Source organism: Triticum aestivum, chromosome 1B (assembly GCF_018294505.1).
Source record: "Triticum aestivum cultivar Chinese Spring chromosome 1B, IWGSC CS RefSeq v2.1, whole genome shotgun sequence".
Classification (NCBI taxonomy): Eukaryota; Viridiplantae; Streptophyta; class Magnoliopsida; order Poales; family Poaceae; genus Triticum; species Triticum aestivum.
In genome coordinates this window covers 586,974,721-586,996,975 of record NC_057795.1, presented here as the reverse complement: position 1 = coordinate 586,996,975, position 22,255 = coordinate 586,974,721, and positions in this window count along the sequence as shown.

The window sequence follows — 22,255 nt, the reverse complement described above, 5'->3', positions numbered from 1 at the left end:
TGCCACATTTTTTTATTTATTTTTTTGGAAAAGGAGGATGACCCCGGCCTCTGCATCTGGGAGATGCATACGGCCACTTTATTGATTATTCTCGAGGACCTTACAAAGTATTACAACAATGTGCCTGAATTCACCGTCTTGGCAACACATGCCGCTACTCCTATCCAAAATGATGAAGGGGTGCTAGCTGGGCCACTACCCAAACCACTCACCTAAGCCTAACATCAAAAGCCGGAAGCCGAAACATATTCGGAAGCCCCAGCCGAGCCACATACCGGGTCTGGGGCACAATCCGGTCAGACGCACTCGTGTGTCGTCGCCACCATCTTTCACAGGTCCGTCTTCAGATCATATTGAGGCTTCTACCTTGACTGGCCACTCTGCCATCAACGCCCCCATGACGCCAGACAGCATCCTCCTCCTGCACGAGTCCATCTCCGCGCATCAGGCACCGAGTCTCCACAGCACCATGCCGTTGAGATCCGCCACCATCAATGTGTAAGATGAAGCACCGCTCCACCAAAGTCGCCGTCCTCTAGTCCCTCGAGTCCGTGTGCACCTCCAAGAATGATGCCCCCAGGGGGGAAACGACACCAGAGAGCCGCCATCATCCGATCTACTGATCTAGGGTTTCCCCCGAAGGTAGCAGAGAGTGGCCTTGAACATCTCCACGGCGATGCCTTCAGGAAGGGAACGATGCAGACAGCGTCGCCATCGCCGGCCTTGGCAATAGCCAATAGCAGATTTTCACCCAGATTTGATCGAAGACCTCCATCTCTCGTGCACGGGTCGCCGCCGTCCTTGCCGGGATCTGGATGATCCCGCTTGCCAGATCTCAGCACGGAGAAGCCCCCCACCGAGACTCGCCGGCCGAGCAGGGGAGGCCGAGACCGCGCCCACAGGATCAGATCCGCGATGGATCCAAGCCCGCGCCGCCGCCCCGGAGTCTGCCCCGCGCGCAGCCGCCACCGCCTGCCGAGGCTCGCCGCCGCGTGCCCCGCGCCCCGCCACCGCTCGCCGAGGCCTGCCGCCGCAAGACACCGCCGCCTGCCGCCTAGATCCGCCGCCCGCGGAAGAAGGGGAGTCGGGAGAGGGAATCCCCCCGCCGCCGCCGTCTGCCACACGGGTTTCATCCGGCGGCGTCACCCGGCAGCGGCGCGAGGAGGGGAGAAGGAGGGGGCGGCGGCGGTGCCTAGAGTTGGAGGCCCCCGAGTCGCCCAGGGCGGGGGCGACGCGAGGGACGCGAGGGACGCTATCCCTATGGTTTTGCCACATACAACTGCCGTACGTCTACTCCATCCGTGCGCCGCCGGTTCCAGTTGTTCTGCGTGCATGAACTAGGAGTAGGAGGGGGCTCGAAATAATGGTGTTGATGATGTGGCTGTCTCGGGGAACGTGAGAGCTCTCACCAAACCCTGGGGCTGCCCACAAAGGAATTCGATCTGGGACAGTGGTTATGCTCTTGTTAAACTACTTGTGCGCACCGCCTCGCTGAATAAACGAAGAAACAACACACGTGCAAAAAAAAAGAGAGGAGGACAGCTGTCTCCAAAATATAATCACTGGTTGTAATTGCTTTAACCTGTGTAAAGCTCTAGCGATTAAGTGCATCTTGACCGCAACCGTTCATAGGATGCAGTATGGACGTGTTTAGCCGTCCATGTTGGGTTTGTATTGGTCAGTCGATCGATCCAGATGCACCTTTTTTCGCAAAGCTGAAACAAACTGGCAAGCTTTGTGGGAGTCCAGACAGTAGCAACATAGGACTCCAACACCGTCGGCTCATCCAAAACCCCTCCCAGACATGCATCCATCCTAGGATGTTTCTCTGCATCCCTTGCCGCTCCACCACCGGGGCGGCCCCGTCACACCTCACCAACTCGACCACTCTGTCTCCTCCGGTGCTACACCCGTGCTCCAGGCCGCTTCTCGTCCGCCGCCATTTCATACCTCTCCTTTGTTCGCCGCACAGGAACCATCCGCCCCTACGGTAGTCATCATGCCCGATAACTGGTCGGTGAAACGTCCGTGCTAAATTTTTTTTGTCCAACTTCTGTGAAGTAATGGATTCGGATATGGAGTACATATACGAGCACTCTGTTGAGTCGTCTGACGGCTCATCCGACGAGGAGGGCTACATGGATGAGACGGCGATGATGCATGCGATCCTTGCAGATGCGGAGCGTGCGGAAGAGCATGTTCTCAATCTCAAGGGATCAATCAATGGTCATCGACTACTCAACCGCAATAGGGTGCGCGGCCATTTGAAGTTGATAGATGACTACTTTGGCATGGATGCCCTATTCGCTGACAATTTTTGTCACCGCTTCCGGATGAGAAAAATTGTTTTCGATCGTCCCTACCATGGCCGGTTCCTTTGATAACTACTTCTTGAAGATGCATGTCGTGGGAAGGATTGGGCTTTCTAGTTACAAGAATTGCACGGCCGCACTGCGGATGCTTGCATATGGCATGGCTGCTAATTCGTTGGACAAATACCTATGGATGTCTGAGAACATGCGGAGATGTCGTGGTAAGATTTGCTACTGCCGTGATCTTGGTGTTTCGACCTCAGTATCCAAGGGAACCAACTGTGGCAGACACCGAGAGGATCTTGGCAATATCTGAAGCAAGAGGGTGACCAGGTTTGCTCGGATCTCTTGACTGCATGCATTGGAGATGGAAGAGCTGCTCAAAAAATCTACAAGGGCAATATCAGGGTCATGTTAAGAAGCCCACCATCATTCTTGAAGCAGTTGCATCGCACGATCTTTGGATTTGGCATGTTTTCTTTGGCATGCCCGGGCCACACAATGACATCAATGTGCTAAAACAATCACCATTTTTTGCCAGGCTGACTTAAGCGAAAGCTCCTCGTTGCCACTATATTGTCCATGGGCATAAATACAACATGGGTTGCTATTTGGTTGACGGTATCTATCCTCCATGGGCTAACTTTGTCAAGACCATCTCTGACGTAGTTGGCCAGAAAAAGTCTCACTCTATCCAAAAACAAGAAACAACAAGACAGGATGTTGAGAGGGCATTTGGAGTTATGCAGACAAGTTTTCCTGTTGTTCGTGGACCTGCTAAACACTGGGATTCGTAGACCTTGTAGGAGTGTTTCATGTTGTGTGATCATGCACAACATGGTCGTGGAGGATGAGGGTGATGATGCTGTCGTAGGTCTCGAATTTGTTAACACGCGTGATCCTATTGAATTTCCAGAAGAATCCAGCCACATTTGATGAGTTTATTCAAATGCATCAATAAAATCGACATTGAGCAATTGAAGCAAGATCTGATTGAGCATCCGTGGGTGGTTAAAGGGGACAACATTGTTGAAGTGTAATATTTAAATTAGAACTATTATTGCATTTGAATATTTGAACGTTTTTTAGCTCAACTGAAACTAGATATGTTGTTGTTTTGAGCGTGCGGATGTATGGGACTAGAAAAATTGAGGACGAATGTATGCGGCTACTTTTTTCCCACCAGGTGGTTGTTGTGGTGACTTGATCAGTCTGAGCGGGGACAGACTAAGTTGATACGCATACCTCATCTAAGTGACAGATGACAACCAAACACGCCCTTGGATGGCCGGTTCCCATATTAAAGTCCGTGGACGTATGCGGTGTGCGATTTGCGGGTCAGCGTTGGACATGTTTTAATCTTCAAGGTTTTTTCTTAAGAAATAGATTACCAGTTTTTCTTGCTCAAATTTTCATGCCCTGATTTTCAAACCCGTTTTCTTGCTCTAGTACTTGTTCATTGATTGAATGATGCTCTTTTTCTAACGTGTTGATTTGATCAGCATGGTCCTGGTTTTGGTCCGGCTGGGGTTTCTGGGCCCCTCGCTCGCATAGGCCGGGCGTCGTCATCTACTGTAGAGTACTGCAAAGTTAGCCGTATTTCACGCTGCAAGTTGTACTCGACTTGATAGCTCCTGCATGCAGCCTAGGAAAAGCCTAGTGTCCGACAGGAGGAGCAGCACAGGTCGCAACAGTTACTGCCTCGTGCAGTATGGTGCATGCTGTGACAGTTTAAGCAGCGGGGCACCTTAAACCCACCGTATATGTTCGGGCGGGCTGCCGATCATTGTCCGGTTACGTTTTTTCGATTCAGACGGACTCCTTAAACGGACCTCAAACATCCGGGCTGACCGACACCCCTCACAACCGGCATAAACATGGGACGGATATGGGGTGCCCGGACGCGCCTGCCACGTAGGACTGACGAAGGGGTCCTACGCGGACTCGTTCGGAAACCTAGCGGTCCGACGAACTCTTCTCCGTCGTCGTGGTGTGAACGCAGCGTGGCGCCGCTCCGGCTTGCCGCCCGAGAGCAAATTGTCCTACTTAACCCAGCCGAAGTCCCGTAGCCCCAGTCCACCCACGTCCCCCCTCTCTGAGCCGTCAGTCTGAGCCCATCCACCTTCTTCCTCACCCGCTCCGACACGCTCTTCGCCGAACTCGATGCGGAGATAGAGGCGGAGGAGGCCGGAGCAGAGCAGCCGAAGACGTCGGAGGAGGCAGACCCGCAGTTGCCGCCAATCGTGCCGGAGACGGGCATGGAGATCGTCGGCATCTCTGACGATGAGTAGCTAGATGATCGATATAGTACGTAGGTTATTTTGTTTGCATGTCTTTGTATAAATTTAAAAATTTAGTATGCGTGTCTGGTCACAGCCGGCGAACGGGCCCGGGCGTTTGTATATATTGCTCGTCAAACGATTACCATGCAAAAAAGAAAAAACGATCGGAGTAGCACTCTCTTTGTTTTCATCAACTCACTTTTTTTTCGAAACGGATCAACGGACCTTTTGACGTCGGAAGACACTATATAGTACTAATCAGGCGGGCAGGATTTGATTGGTACAACCAGCAAAAAGCATCCTACTGTTCCTCTAAAATAAAAAGCATTCAACCGTTCCCGGGCCCGTGGGCGTGCTTTTGTGATCAACAAAAACAGCCAGCCTATTAGAGAGTAACAAGAGAACCTTCAACAGAGAGAGAGAGAGAGAGAGAGAGAGAGAGAGTAAAAAGAGGGGTTCAAAAGTAAAATAAAATAGCTAGTGTATCAAAATACAGTACTTTTTAAAACCCTCTTCAGTGGATCAAGCTTTCGTACTAAAGTGGAATTTAATGTGAGGGACCGAATGTAGTCTATAGTGGATTAAGAGTTACTCGATTCATTTCAAACACGGTTAAGGGGCATCTCCAAAAGTTTAAGAGTTACTCGATTCATTTCAAACACGGTAAAGGGGCATCTCCAAAAGTTGTGTCACCTAGTGGTTTCTTCAAATTTAAATGTTGCAAAGAAGCGGTCAAAATCGATTCCAATATATTACATCTACTTCCTCCATTCCAAAATAGATGACTCAACTTTGTACTAACTTCAATACAAAATTAGTATAAAGTTGGGTCATCTATTTTGGAACGGAGGGAGTAATTAGTTAAAGTTTGTTAAAACCTAGCCTAATCTACCTAACTAGCCAGATGCTGATCTCGAACACCGGTCCTTCAATGTCACCTACAACATTGCCGTCGTCGTCGCTCTAATCATGGGCGCCGCCCTAGCTGCCGCGACATCCGTCCTGGGCGGCCATGTCACGCTCGGGGTGGTCCGGCGTACGTCATGCTCCAGCACCTCCCGCACCATCTTGGCGTTGAGCCTGTGTAGGTGGCGGCCGTCCGACTCTTTGGTCAACTTTGTCTAGTCGACCGCCCAGGTGGTGGCAAGCTCCAAGTCGTCAAGGATGCACGACGGCGACACTTGTGACTTGGCAAAGGACTCTGAGCGTCGCTCCGGCAACATGAAGCTCTATAGGAGTGATGAGGAAGTTGCATCCTGCGACGAGCCGCTCGACCCGCCGAGGACCAACTTGTAGTGTCGTAGAGGGATGGCAGGGTGGGAGGGCATCGAAATGATGAGGGTCACTGCAACAATGGGTCCAGTGTCTGTAGAGGCCCCATTTCGAGAAGCGAGTTCTACAGTGCCTCCGGGAGCTGCCAATCGGACTTGTCCTCGAACAAGTCTCGTTCAATGTGTGATCAATCGACACCATCATTGGAGTCGGATGAGCTGCCATCCGCGCGCCTCCTGCTTGAACAATGAGGGTGTTGTCATGGTGGAGGACGATAACAACACGAACAAGGATGAAGGTGTAGGTCACAGATGGCGGTGCAATCGGGAGAGGCCAAGACGATGACGTGTCATGCCGCCGTCGCGAACTGGAGCACGATCTGCCACCAAATTTGTGGTCCTGTCAGGGCAGCGACCGAGCCGAGCAACCACGTAGCCCATCAGCGCCCGCGCTCCTCCGCATTAATCTTGTTGCCTCACGCGGGGGGAGGGGGATGATGGGTGGCTTCTAGGGTTTGGATGGGCAGCACAGTGCCAGTGTGAGTGCGAGAAAGGAAGGGGCTAGTTAAAAAGAGGGGGTGGGTTGTCGGCCATCATGGCGGACAATCTAAACTTCTCTGCTCCTTCCCTCGATTTGAGGCTATGTCCGACTAATCTGGTCAAATTGAAATAACGGGGAAGACTAGATCTCACATTAGGTGAGACCAATGAGATCACTCTTTTTGATAATACAAAACATGTTCGAACATTCTTAAAAATATATAGACAGGATAAATATTTGACGTACAATCTCAAAAAATTTCAGCTCCTAATTGACCTACACTAATAGAAACAAAAAAGACAGAATCGAATGTTAATAATGTCAAAATAATATTCTTCCAAAGCTGCCACCATTTGCATTCGAAATTGTTGTTTTTAAATCTCTAAATGTACGTTGAGTTTTGAGCTGGTTTTTTCGGAGTTGTAGACGCACCCCGCAAATATATTGTCCAATAATAAATAAACAAACAAATTTTAAATATGAATTTTTGTGGATCTCATTGACTTACCTAATGTGAGAGCATATACTAGCCCTCCCTCGAAAGAGTTCACTTGATAGCATTTTATGTGTGACGGTAATGATCCGTATGACCCACATAAATCGGAGCGATATGGAGAACTCATTTCGAGGTGCTCTAAACATAACTATTCATGATAATAAAAGAGTTCCGGTCGCTCGTGCCTCGCCGGTGCAGAGGAGGAGGCGGGTTTGGTGCTTGGGCTGGCTGATGGAAGGGGTGGTGTGGAGGAGAGCGATGCGGAAACCGGTGCGTCCTCTTAGGCCAACTCCACCGCGCGACACCATCCCGTCCGGCCCCGTCTGTTTGGGATAAAAGGGACAAACCGGGCGGCCCAGCGCGCGGGAGCAAACGGACTTTTGTCCGTTTTTGTGTCCGCTTTTAACCCATCCCCGGCCCAAGTTTGCGCCGGTTTTGGGGTGAAACGGACAGCGCGCGGACGGGTGGGACGCGCGCACTTGTCCGCCCCTGGCCCGCCTGCCGGTGACACAAAGCAAAACCTCCCCGCGGCCCCTTTGGCGCCATTCCCCGCAAACCCTCCCACGTCCCGCTCGTCCCCCCCCCCCCCCCCCCCGCGTGTATGGCCGACGCCCAGCCGAACTCCGGCGGGCTGGCCATCAACCCACCCGGAATAGCCAAGAAGAAGAAGGGCAAGGCGCCAAGGAAGCCGCGGTCGGAGTGCACGCCGGAGGAGATCGCCAAGTTGGACGTGGAATCGGCGAAGAGGAGGGGCCGGAGGGCGGTCGCCAAGGACAACATCGCCGCGGCCAAGAGAGCCGCCGACCGCGCGGCACAAGGCCGAGGTCGACGAGAAGGAGGCCATCGTCAGCAAAGCGCACGCCCTTCTCATGGCTGGCATTTGTCGTCTGCCCGGTTTCTCTGGAGGGGCCGTCGGTCCGACGAGCACAGGGTCGTCGGTCGCCCGGCCTCCGCACTGCCAGTCGCCGACGTCGCGGACCACACCCTTGTCGCCCGGCTTTCCTCCGCCAAGGCACGACGGCCAGACCCGTTTCGGGGGGTCGCCGAACGTTGGCATGTTCGCGCCGTCCACACCGCGCCCCTCGGCCGTCATCGACCTCAACGTCACGCCTGGGTCTAGAAGCGGCAGTCGGCCGTCCGTGGAGATGCAAAGAAAGCAAGCACGGGCATAGTTCACGGGCACCATGTCGTTCCCCCGCGTCTTGTTTGACGGAATGCCAACACTAACGCCACCGGCCGACGACCCCTTCTACAACCAGTTCATGGAGGACGTGATCTTCGAGGCTAGGCAGGGCCGTGCCTACGACCCCGACGAGACCCAAAGTCAGGATGGTCGCGCCCAGTACGTCCCCGATGAAGAGGTCGACGACCGTGCTGACTACGACCATGGTGACTCGTGGCATGAAGACGATGACATCTATGTCGAAGGTGATGGTGATGAAGAAGAAAGCAATGACGTTGATATTAGTGGTGAGCCATTGTTCATCGACGAGCTGACACAAAGAGCGGAAGCACAAAAGAAGAGGAAGAGCATTCGCACGGGTTCATACACACAAGATGAGGACAAGTTGATTTGCCAAGCTTGGATGGAGATTAGCCAAGATCCGAGGACCAGCGTGCAACAAAAAGGCATTGTTTTTTGGACGAGAGTCCACAAAACATTTCACGAAAGGAAGTTGTTTGAGCCCTACCAATTCACAAGCAACCGTGGCATCGGCTCGATTCAAAAGAGATCATTGTTCATCCAACAAAGAGTGCAACAAGTATCAAGCCGCATTTGAGAGCGTTGAAGCACGGCTCGTGAGTGTTCTCGGCGTTGGGGACATGGTATGCTCTCCTCTTCCTAGCCCTTTCCTTGCTACGGCCATGAGACTTCGGCCTTGTACATGTTTGCATGCTCACTTGTTATTGATCATGTGTGTAGGCATTTCAATCTTTGGAGGCATTCAAGGCCCAGCACAATGACAAGCCATTTACTCTTACACATTGTTGGACTATGATCAAATTGCCCTAAGTTTAAGGACCAATACCGTGAACTTCAAAGGAAGAGAGGCTTGAAGACGGCCAAGTTCGCCAGAGGTGGAGATGGCGAGGCGTTGAAGAGGCTGAGGGGTAAGACCAACTCCAAGGTTGACGACATACATGATGCCTCATCCATGTCATTGCATGACACTTTGCATGGCATGATGTCGCAAAAGGATGTGAGGGACGTGAAGAAGCGGCAAAGCAAGGATGAGCAAATGAAGCAATACCTAGACCTTCAAAGGAAGAAGCTTGAGATGGAGGAGGCGGCCAAGAGAAGGAAGATCTACATGGAGGAGGCGGCCCGACAGAGGCAGCTCGACATGAAGGAGGCGGCCCGGCAAAGGCAGCTCGACATCGAGGCAGACAACGTCAAGGCCAGGCAAAGGCAGCTCGACATCGAGGCCACCAATGCCGTCACCAAAGCGAAGGAGGTGACCCTTGCGATCATGAGTATGGACTTGTCAAAGATGAGCGAGAAGACGAGGGCCTGTTCGAGGCCAGGCAGAAGGAGATGCTCGACGCCGACGGCCTGAACTAGGTCGTCCGATCGGTCGTGGCCATTCTTTTTTGGAGGCTGGTATGGGTGCCGCCCGTCCGCTGGGCTGCTGGCTGTGTGCCGGCGAGAAAAACATTCATTTTGAAGGCCGATTGTCTTGCCAGCCGTTGGCTGTGTTGCCGGCGAGGACAACTATTCATTTTGGAGGCTGGCTGTGTTACCGACCGCTGGCTGATGCCGGCGATGGACGTGTAGGCCGCTGGCTTTGTTGCCGGCGTGATGAACTGTGGCCGTGAACTAGGGGTTGGTATTTGAAACGTTGCTCTTTTTTTGAATAGATGCGGACAGGATGGGGTAAAGGATGCGGCCGCGCGTTGGGCGCACGGCCACCGCATCCCAGGACAGCCCCGGACACGACCCCATCCCCTGCCCAAGTGGACAGAATCCGGACAAAACGGACATTCGTTTGGGGTCGCGCGGTGGAGTTGGTCTTATAGACACGGGGCAAGGGGAGCGTGGTGGCGGCGGGCGGGCTGGCGCCTGCTGTTGGTGGGGTGGAAGGGAACAGGGGTGGAAGAAAAAGCCAGAATACCTCGCAAAAAAAGGCTGAATAAAGTACAGAGTCGCTACGCTGTGCTGCGACAGACTTTTGACATCCGATCCTTATCTTGTGCCAGACTGCGGCCCTCTTTTCCTTTGAATTACTGCGGACTGAAAAGAGTGTGGTTTGAATGATTCTGGGTGAAAGTGGTATTGAAATCCTTGTTGTGTTGCTGAAATGAGTGACGATTTACCAGTCTCGGATTAAGCTTTGATTAGCTCTGTCTTTAATGTATGCCAAGCTGGTCAGGTAACTTTTGTTTGCACCGGTTTTGTAAGCTATTAGTACTTGACTGGACTAGGACTACTTATGTTCCGTTCTATGCTGGTGCGGTTGTACGGACATTGAGACACAAGCCCATGCAATTGTTTATCCTAGTCTTAATTCAACTCCACGCCAAATGGAGCCATCTACCGTAGCACCACATCACGTGCGCCGCTCGTTGCTCTCCATGCTTCAACTAGGAGGGGTAAACTGGCTCGAAATAATGAGCATGAAAGGAATCAGACTCAACTCGCACCCCGCTGGTCTTTCCTCCTTCCCAAGAAAAGTTTTCTTCCTCCTCCTGTTCGCACCGCCGCCGATCCGCCCCAACTCAGATGGCCTTTGGGCCATGGAGGTGCGGAGGACCTCATATGCCTCCCATGTTCGATCCTCGTCTCGATGGTGTGAACAGTGTCGTCGGACGTGTAGAATTGTATCTCCATCAGATCTCGTGGGATTCGGTCAGTGCTGGTCTTCGTTCATGTGATTACAAGTTTGATCTTTTCGATTACAACTCTCTTGCCGATCGTTGCTTCAGGGCCTTAGCAAGACGACTTTCCGACTGTCTACTACAACAATGTTTGCCTAGCCCCACTAATGGAGGGGCGGTGACAGCGACGGGCCTTCGGCTCGCTCCGGTGCTTGTAATCATCGTTGGTGGTCCATGAACATGGTTATTTTTTATCACTTCTAGTGTTTTGTGCAATGATTGATGAGTAGATCAAAAATTTCTCTCCCATAAAAAAATTACTAATTTTCTTGCTCAGTTTCAGTGCAATAGTTTTCAAACCCAGTTTTCTTGTGCTCTGTTTGTTCAGCGAGAGCATCTACGACCGCAGCCCCCCATATCGATGGTAAACACCCGCGCGGATTGCCCGGTCATGATTTTGACACCCAACTAGACCAGTCAAATCCAGGCCAAATGTTCGGCTTTCCGGCAATCCCCTTACCCGATCCATATGTGGGCCAGATATGGGGATGCCCGGACTCGCTCGTTCGCGCCTGCCACGACCCCACAAATACCTTGCCTACTGGACGAAAACCTAACTCTTTATCCAATCCTCTCACTCAGTCCACTCCTTTCCTGTCCGCCTCTCACCCTTTCTGTCCCCTCACCCTCCGCCACGGACTGGGACGACCGCCTGAACGAGCAGTACTCTGATAGTGACATGCCAGACGACGAGTAGCTGGCGCTGCGCATCGCCATTGAGCAGTCGCAGCTGGACATTGGCGGGAGGTCGAGCTCCACGGTGTCCGCCGCGAGCTCCTCCCGGGCTGTTGTGGTAATGCGCCTCAGTGGTGTTGCCTACCCCGCTCTGCACCGCTCCAGATCTGGCGTAGGATGGCTCTCCCCCTTCTCCTCTGATGCCTGCTCCTCCAGAGCAGTGTTGGGTGCATGTGCCCGCGCCCACCCAGAGAATGTAGATGCCGGAGTTGATGGTGAAAGTAGCCCGCCGTGAGCGGCAACGTGCCACACAGAGGGAGGCTAAGGTCGGTCCTTCCCGCCCACGCGCTTACTCCATCGCCATCGTCCGGAGGAGTAGCTCGTCCAAGTGATCATGTGTCGTTCGCGTACGTCGGTGAAGAGGGACGCTAGGCGCCTCCAGTGCAATAATGTGAAGGATCTCCGGCTCGGGACCGAAGTGTGCCTCCCAAGGGGGAAGGGGTTGCCAAGGCCAAGGCGGCACGCCACGCGAAGGAGCAGGCCCGCGCCTTCCACCACCTCTCCAGCTACACTTCCTCAGCATCGGACATCGGCAACACCAGGACGGGCAACGACGACAATGATTCTCCCGTGGCGGACGCCTACACGGAGGAGATGTGTCGGCGCTCCGGTGACCCCAAGGGCAAGGGCCCCGCCAAGAAATGGCGATCTCCGCCTCCACGGCTCCTCTAGCTAATATAGTGTGTATCTAGTAATTTATCCGGTGCAGAACTCAGTATCCCATAAACTATGCCGACGTGAACTATTTCTTTAGGGTCTGAAACTGCTATATATATTTCTTGTTCGATCTACATTTACATGCTTATATATGGATTTCAGTGCGGACATATGGGTAATGTGGTTATGAAGATGAGAAAATAACGACTGCCCGGCCACTACGGCAGGGCCCTAGATTAGGCAACAATGGTTGTAGATGCTCAAAATGGTGCTCTTTTTCTAACGTGTTTGATTTGATCAACATGGTGATGGTCCTGGTCCTGATCCGGCCGGGGTTCTTTTTTTTGCGTGGAAATGAGGGCTCTTTATTCAATCAAACAGGCGCCGGCATGATCAGCCATCAGGCTGGTTACCAGCAGACCCGGAGGACTGTCCATCCAACACTCCGACACCTCTAGTGTGCTTGCATGTTTAGCACATAGATGAGCGGCGAAATTGGCGTGTCTCTTTACATGAAGAGTAACAAAAAATGAAAAACTGGAAGCTAAACCCTCAATATCTAGAAGCACTGGCGCTATAACCGAGCGCGACATACGGCACGAGTTCCAAAGTTGGACGACCTTCAAGCTATCAGACTCCATCTCGACTCGCACAAAGCCCCGGAGCTGGGCAAATATCACTCCTTCACGAAGGGCCAGCGCCTTTGCCACCAGTGGGTCAGTGACGCCCCGAACTGGTTTACACCAAGCACCTAGGAAGCCTTCAGCTGATCTGGCCACACCGCCCAGCCCACAACCTCTTGCCTCCATTGACAAACCGGCATCAGTATTGATCTTGACACACACACCCTCTGGAGGCCGCCACCCATGACCCGGCAAGATCTTCGCATGCTTCTGTGGTAAATCTAGCAGTGCCAAAGTCTCCCGAGTCATCTTCATTGAGAAGGTAGGATCCAGACTCGCTCGGTCGTGCGTTATATTGTTCCTGGAAGTCCATATTGCCCACATGACCGTGATGATTTTTTCTTGATCCTCCACATCAAATCTAGCATCACATAAAATGTCCCTTGACCATGTATCTGGGTGAAGTTTAGGAATTTTTATTCTCAGCCCCTCCCTCGCCTCCTTCCAGAACAGGTTAGCATGCGGACATTTCAACAGAGTGTGGTACATATCCTCGTCTGCATCAAGGCAGACTTTGCACCGAGCCAACGTAGCGATGTGTCTATGTTTCAGAGTGCTCTCAGTAGGAAGAATTCCTCGGAGTACTCGCCACCAAAACACTCGCACCTTTGGCACAACTTTAAGCTTCCAAAGTCTAGTCCACATCTGTTTTTGTTTCTCTGAGGATTCTGTAACCGTCCCTTCCTGTAGAGCAGAATGCTCATGCTGGTTAATTAGAGATCGGTACGCTGTTTTTACAGAGTAGACGCCTGACTTTTCTGCATTCCATGCCCACGAATCCAGTCCACCTCCAATCCTCAAGGGGATATTAAGAATGGCATCTGCTTCCGAAGCAGTAAAGTGTTCTCTCACCATTTCAACATTCCACACACCTCGGTCAACATCCAAAAGTTCAGAAACTGCACTGATATTAATATTTCCTATGTGGACCGTAGGCCTCAAGGAGATCAGCCCGGGAACCCAGCTGTCATTCCAAACAGATACCGAAGTGCCGTCTCCTATCCGTTTGATCAAACCTGCACGCAGAGCTTGCCGGCCAGCAATGATCGCACGCTAGGTAGTCGAGGCATATTTAGGAATGGTAACCTCCATAAACTCATTGTTGGGGAAATACTTCCCCTTCAGTACTCGAGCACAGAGAGAATCCGGGTTCATAATCATGTTCCAGCCATGTTTTCCAAGTAGAGCTATATTGAACACCTCCAAGTCAGAAAACCCCATGCCTCCTGCAACTTTTGGTTTGGCTAGAGTGGTCCAATCAATCCAGTGCAGAGATTTGCGATCAATTGAGCTGCTCCACCAATACCTTGCCATAGGAGAAGATAGTCCTTTATAAACCTTCTTTGACAACTTAAAACAACTCATGGCATGAGTTGGAACTGCTTGGGCTACGGCCTTAAGCCGAACCTCTCTTCCAGTGCAGGAGATTAGCCGTTCTGCGCCACCTTGGAGTTTGCTTCTCAGCCTCTCTCCTAGATACTCAAATGTTCCACTAGTGATGCGACCACTGGCAGTTGGAAGACCCAGATAACGCTCGTTAAAAGCCTCAACTTGGATACTCAGAACTGCCAAGGCCAAGGCAGCACGCCACGCGAAGGAGCAGGCGTGCGCCTTCCACCACCTCTCCAGCTACACTTCCTCAGCGCCGGACATCGGCAACACCAGGACGGGCAACGACGACAATGATTCTCCCATGGCGGACGCCTACACGGAGGAGATGTGTCGGCGCTCCGGTGACCCCAAGGGCAAGGGCCCCGCCAAGAAATGGCGATCTCCGCCTCCACGGCTCCTCTAGCTAATATAGTGTGTATCTAGTAATTTATCCGGTGCAGAACTCAGTATCCCATAAACTATGCCGACGTGAACTATTTCTTTAGGGTCTGAAACTGCTATATATATTTCTTGTTCGATCTACATTTACATGCTTATATATGGATTTCAGTGCGGACATATGGGTAATGTGGTTATGAAGATGAGAAAATAACGACTGCCCGGCCACTACGGCAGGGCCCTAGATTAGGCAACAATGGTTGTAGATGCTCAAAATGGTGCTCTTTTTCTAACGTGTTTGATTTGATCAACATGGTGATGGTCCTGGTTATATCTGGCCATGGGTCGGGCCGGGCCTAAAAAAGCCCATGACAGAAAACTGAGGCCCAGACCCTACCATCGGGCCTACTTTTCAAGCCCAAGCCCGACCCATCTGGTAAATAGCCCTTAGGGCTTAGGGCTGTGGGCCGGGCCTCTTCCTTAAAATGCCAATATGCCAAGCCCAAGCCCATCCAGGCCCTGCTGGTGGGCTCAAAACTCAGGCCCAAGCCCGGCCCACGGCAAGCCCATCGGGCCTAGCCCTTGGATTTTAGGGCTGAGCCTGAGATGGCCAGGACTAGTCCTGGTCCTAATCCGGCTGGGGTTCTGGGGCCCCTCGCTCGCATTGGCCGGGCGTCGTCATCTACTGTAGAGCGGTGCAAGATAGGTCGTATTTCATGCTGCAAAGTTGTACTTGACTGGGTATCTCTTGCATGCAGCCTAGGAAAAGCCTAGTGTCCGACAGGAGCAGAACAGATCGGAGCAGTTGCTGGCTCGTACACTGCGGTGCATGCTGCGACAGTTGCTGGCCCGCCCCATCTCTCTTCCGGCTACAGTTGCAAAGTACAAGTTTCAGCTAGGATTTATTGATTTTCATGTTTCATATTGTAAGACAATAAGTTTTGGGGAACCAGCACAACCCTCTAGGGGTGGCTTATCTCATTATATATAATGGATGTGTTACAATACGTACAATATACGTACATAAGTACAGAAGCTATACATAGTCTAACACCCTCCCTCAATCTTAGCCACTTTCTAAAGAACTGAGAAGGGTAAGATTGCGCCTACAAGCCTCAAACTGTGACAGAGGTAAAGGCTTAGTGAAGATGTCTGCAAGTTGATCCTTAGATGAGATAAACTTGATCTGGAGTTGCTTCTGTGATACACGTTCCCGTACAAAGTGATAGTCAACTTTAATGTGTTTCGTTCGGGCATGAAATACTGGATTTGCAGAAAGGTATGTAGCACTGATGTTATCACACCAAAGAATAGGAGGCTGTGGTTGAGACAAACCCAACTCCTGAAGCAAAGACTGCACCCAAATAATCTCTGCAGTAGCATTAGCCACAACCTTGTACTCAGCTTCAGTACTGCTACGTGACACAGTAGTCTGTTTCCGAGCACTCCAGGCGATCAAATTAGGGCCAAAGAATACTGCATAACCCCCCGTGGATCGCCTGTCATCTGGGCTACCAGCCCAATCTGCATCAGAGAAGGCCGAAAGGACCCGAGAGGAAGTCGGCCGAATATGCATACCAAATGTCAGGGTGAACTGAACATAACGAAGAATGCGTTTAACAGCAGCCCAATGAGTATCTCTGGAAGCCTGAAGATACTGACAAACCCTGTTAACAGCATAAGAGATATCTGGTCTCGTGATCGTCAAGTACTGAAGTCCACCAACAATGCTCCTGTACTCTGTGGCATCCGCAGGAGACAAAAGCTCACCATCAACAGCTGTTATCTTGTCGGTAGACGACATGGGTGTGGTGGTCGGTTTGCACTTCAGCATGCCCGCTCTTTGTAACAACTCCAAGGAGTACTTCTTCTGCGTAAGGACAAGACCAGTAGCACGAGAAGTGACCTCAACTCCAAGAAAGTAGTGAAGCTTCCCAAGATCTTTGACCGCAAAATCGGCACCAAGAGAGCAGACAAGAGCATCAGCAGCATACTGAGAAGAGCTGACAAGGATAATATCATCGACATATACCAAAAGATACATAGTGACTTCTGGCTTCTGTAGAAGAAATAATGAAGTGTCAGCAGTGGACGGCACAAACCCATGAGCACGAAGGGCAGAGGCAAGGCGGGCATGCCAGGCACGAGGAGCTTGCTTCAAACCATATAGTGCTTTGGAGAGACGACAGATATAGTCAGGACGATCAGGATCAGAGAAACCAGGCGGCTGTTTCATATAAACCTCTTCCTCCAAAAATCCATGTAGAAAAGCATTCTGCACATCAAGTTGACGAAGTGACCAACCACGAGAAACAGCAATGGAGAGAAGAAGCCGAATAGTGGTAGGCTTGACGACAGGACTAAAGGTGTCCTCATAGTCAAGACCATGGCGCTGCCGAAAACCACGAGCAACAAGTCGCGCTTTGTAACGCTCAATAGATCCATCCGAATGCTTCTTCACTTTGAATACCTATTTTGAGTCAATAACATTTACCCGTGGTGGTGGAGGAACGAGAGTCCATGTCTTGTTACGAAGGAGAGCATGAAACTCCTGCTCCATAGCCTCTCGCCAATGTGGAATGCGCAGGGCAGCCTAATATGAGCGAGGCTCGGAAGATGGATCCGCAACAGCAGCAGCCAAACAAGCAGCCAACCAAGCAACTGTACCATCCTTACGTTCTTTAGGTTTGAAAATGCCACTGCGACTGCGTGTATGTGGTCGGGACACAGGAACCACCGAGGTCGACGGAGCAGCCTGCAACGGGCTGGAGGACGGCGACGTTGACGAGTCAGCCGGTGACGAGGAGCCAGACACAGTAGCCTCGGGCTCGGTCGGCGAAGAAGGCCGGCCCACCGGCGAAACCGACAGAGCAGACGAAGTAGCTGGCGACGCCGGCGTCACAGACCGGGCCGATGGCGAGCCCGGCATAGTGGGCCGTGGCGCGGCCGGTGTCGCGGGCCGATCCGCGGATGAAGGCGACGTGAGGACGGCGTCGCGGACCCGAGCTGCAGGCGAAGACGGCGTGACGGGCCGAGCCGCGGGCGAAGACGGCGTGACAGGCCGAGCCGCTGAAGACTCGGCGGCCGCTGGCGAAGAGGGCCGAGCCGCTGGATACTCGGCGGTCGCTGGCGTAGCGGACCGAGCAGTGGAGATGCTCGGCGCGATGGGCTCTTCGGGTGACCATGCATGGGCACGCGAATCGATGCCATGCAACATAGGGCGATCGACGTGCCCATCAGAAGGCGGCGATGATGATGGTGAATCCTCCAACAGCTCCAAACGAGCCCCACGTCCGGTTCCTGCACCATGGTTAGGTAACAGCAAAGGAGAGTATGCAACATCATCAAATTGGTCAGAAGCAACAGAGGATGAATGCAGAGATGGTGGTTCGACAGTGGACACAAGAAGTTTGGCAAAGGGAAAAACATGCTCATCAAACACGATGTCCCGAGATATATAGACACGATTAGTGGGAACATGAAGACATTTGTAACCTTTATGAAGAGAGCTATAGCCAAGAAAAACACACTTCTTAAAACGAAACTCAAGCTTGCGCTTATTATATGGACGAAGATGCGGCCAGCAAGCACACCCAAATACCTTGAAAAGGTATAATCAGGTTGTTCATTAAGGAGAACCTCAATGGGAGTCTTCATGTTTAAAACACGAGTGGGAGTACGGTTGATGAGAAAGCATGCAGTGGTGAAAGCATCACTCCAAAACCGAAACGGAACAGATGCATGGGCCAAAAGAGTAAGACCAGCTTCAACAATATGACGATGCTTACGTTCGACTGAACCATTCTGCTGATGTGTATGTGGACATGCTAAACGATGAGCTATCCCAAGCGACTGAAAGAAGGAGTTGAGGTTGCGATACTCGCCCCCCCAGTCCGACTGGACATGAACAATTTTGTGCTTGAGAAGACGTTCAACATGTTTTTGAAACTGAACAAAAATATCAAACACATCAGATTTGCGTTTAATAAGGTCAAGCCAGGTAAAGCGACTATAAGCATCAACGAAACTGATATAGTAATTATGACCACTGACAGAAGTCTGAGAAGGACCCCATACATCTGAAAACACAAGTTCTAAAGGATGTTTCACCTCACGACTGGACTCTGAAAAAGGAAGTTGATGACTCTTCCCTTGCTGACAAGCATCACACACTGCTACATCTTTATTACTAGACAAACTAGGAAGCTCATGACGACGCAAAATATGACGGACAATAGGTGTGGCCGGGTGACCAAGACGAGCATGCCACTGTGACGGAGAGACCCGAACTCCACTGAAAACATGGGCGACGCCAGGATGCTCCAGACGGTAGAGGCCCTGGCACAACCGCCCACTAAGAAGAATGTCCCTCGTGCCCCGATCCTTAATAAAAAGATCAAAAGGGTGAAATTCACAAAGCACATTATTATCACGTGTGAGTTTAGGAACGGAAAGAAGATTACGGGTCACAGATGGAACTCGAAGAACATTGCGAAGCTGAAGACTCCTATTGGCATGTCTAGTGAGAAGAGATGCTTGACCAATATGAGAGATGTGCATACCTGCTCCATTGGCGGTGTGGATCTTGTCGGAGCCATGATAGGGTTCACGAGTGTGAAGCTTCCCCATCTCGCTGGTCAGATGCTCTGTCGCCCCAGAGTCCATGTACCAGTGTGGATCGATGGAGTAGGACTGAGTGTGTCCCTGTTGCTTCTGCGGCGCGGGACGATCAGCCATGGCGACCTGACGGGCATTGTTGCGTGTATCTTTGTCGTCATTGCCAAGACCAAGGAAGCTTCGCTGGAAGCGCTTATGACACTTGGAGGCCCAGTGCCCATCGCGGCCACAAAGCTGGCACACACGTGGACCGCCAGCCCCCGGTAAGGTCGCAGTAGGTGGGGGGGGCCGAGGCGGGCGACGGTGGCAGCCCCAAGGGAGACCGGGGTGATGAAGAAGAGCGGCCACCCTTGGTGGCGGCGTTGGCCGAGAGGGAGCCAGTGCCCCTGGAGCGGCGTGTCTCGACCCGTTGCTCAGTGAGAAGGAGCCGAGAGAAAACCTCGTGTGCCAGCATGGGTGTCGAGTTGCCCCGCTCGTTGATGATCTCGACTAAGGCATCATACTCCTCATCAAGACCATTGACAATAAACGAGTTGAACTCGGAGTCGGTGAGGGGCTGTCCAATGGAGGCCAATGTGTCGGTGAGGCCCTTGACCTTGTTGTAGAACTCAGTGGCAGTGGAGTCAAGCTTCTGACACTCTCCAAGCTGACGACGGAGTGCAGAGACACGAGCCTGGGACTGCGCTGCAAAGGTTCGCTCAAGGATGGTCCAGGCCTCATGAGACGTCTTCGCGAAGACAACAAGTCCGGCAACTGCCGGCGAGAGCGACCCCTGGATGGAGGAGAGGTTCGCCTGGTCCTGCCCCGTCCAGACGCGATGGGCCGGATTGTAGACCGGACCGTGCACGCTGTCTACCAGTGCGGGTGGGCAGGGAAGCGATCCGTCGACGTAGCCTAGCAGGTAGTGACTCCCCAAGAGCGGGAGAACCTGCGCACGCCAGAAGATGTAGTTGTCGGCGGAGAGCTTGATGGTGATGAGATGACCGAAGTGAAACGGCGGCGGCGAAGACGATCCCATCGAGGGGGCTGCCTGGGGTGCAAACACCATGGAGGCAGCCGGAGGCACCGAAGCCGATGCGGGAGGAGGCGGGACCGCAGCCAGGGCGGACGCCGCAAAGCTCACGGCCGGGTCGGACGCCGCAAGGCCCGCGGCCGGGGCGAACGCCGCCAACCCCGCCAGCGGGGCGGTGTGATCCGCTTGCGGCAGGAGCGGCGGGACGATGCCCGCGGAGTCCGCAGCGGACGGCGGCGCCGCGGTGTGGACCACGAGGTCGCGCCCAAGCGAGGGCGCCGGCGGCGTGGACTAGACGGAGCCGATGCTCCTGGTCCCGATCGGAGCCGGAACGGCGACGGCATCGAGCGGGAGGTTGAGCAGAGCCGCAAGAGAGGCCGGGAGGAACCCCGCAGCAGTGGAACCGGTGGTGGCGGCGCTCGACATGGCGGCGGTGAAGGCGGCGGCGGCTGCGGCGGCGGTGCGGGTATTAGGGTTTGGAAGTGGAAGCGATCGTAACCTAGCGTGATACCATGTAAGACAATAAGTTTTGGAGAACCAGCACAACCCTCTAGGGGTGGCTTATCTCATTATATATAATGAATGTGTTACAATACATACAATATACGTACATAAGTACAGAAGCTATACATAGTCTAACCCATATTGTCCTAGAAGTTGGCATCGTATGGGTGCCGGAGCAATGAGGCTAGTAGAGGATACCAAGAGGACCACGGTCAAGGCTAGTAGATCACAAGAAAAAGACTGAATTCCCCGCAAAAAAGGCTGAATAAAGTACAGAGTCGCTGCGCTGCGCTGCGACCGACTTTTGACATCCGATCCTTATCTTCTGCGAGACTGCAACCCTCTTTTCACTTGAATTACTGTGGACTGAAGAGAGTGTGGTTTGAATGATTCTTGGATGGAAGTGGTATTGAAATCCATCCGCGATTGTTGCGTAGCTGAAATTGTATTAAGTGACAATTTATGAGCCTCGGATTTAAGCTTTGCTATGCTTATCTTTAATGTATGCGAAGTTGGTCAGGTAACTTTTGTTTGCGACAATTTTGTAAGCTATTAAAGCATCTACATCCGGACGCATTAAACCCGTCTCATACGTTCAGGTGGGTCATCCGGTCACTATTCGGTCATAAATTTTTGACTAATACAAGCGCCTCAAACGGCCCTCAAACGCCCGACCTGACCGGCACCCCTCATATCTAGCCTAAATATGGGGCGTCGGGCGCGCCCGAGCACGCACGCCACATCGGACCCGGTCCACGTTGTCCCATCCGACCCCACATAAATTCCTCCCCCTCCCCCCCCCCCTCGCTCGCCGGACCAAAATCTAGCCTCTTCACTCCACTCCCCTCCGCCACCCAAACTCATGTACGACGCCTTCCGGCCGTCTCCAGCATGGCGGGCGGTGGATCCTAGTGCTTTACTTCCAGATCCGTCGACCCCGAGCTCATCCCACGCGGCCCCTAGGAGGAGATGGCCATCTGACTTGCGCTCCGCCACGCCCGCAAGGAGGCCCGTGCACGGCAGCGCTCGGAGTCCTTCCGTACGCCCAAATGGTGCATTGATCCGGCGCTAGGCCAGCCGTAGCTGCCTCGCCGGAGGCGGTCCGTCTGGTGTCCAAAAGCGGTGGCGGACGCGCAACCCCTTCGTTAGCGCGTCGAGCATTGGGACGCACCATGAGCCTCGTCCGACGAGAACATGGCACGGCGTGCCAAGCACCGGGCGCGGGAGGCGGCGGCAGCCATCACGGCGATGGATGTCGGCGGCGGAGTTGCATTCTCCGGCGGCCTGTATGACGCATCAGTCCGGACACCGCAACCACATCGTGCTGGACATTGGCAGCACTTGATCTCAGGTTCTCAACCCCCACCATGAACTCCCAACGAGATTGATGCAAAGGAAAAAAGAACTCCGTGAGCGTGCCATCGCCCTCGATGCTCGCGAGGCCGAGCTCTCCCAGAAGGTTGCCTCCAACCCCAGCACGCCTAGTCCCTCCACCTACG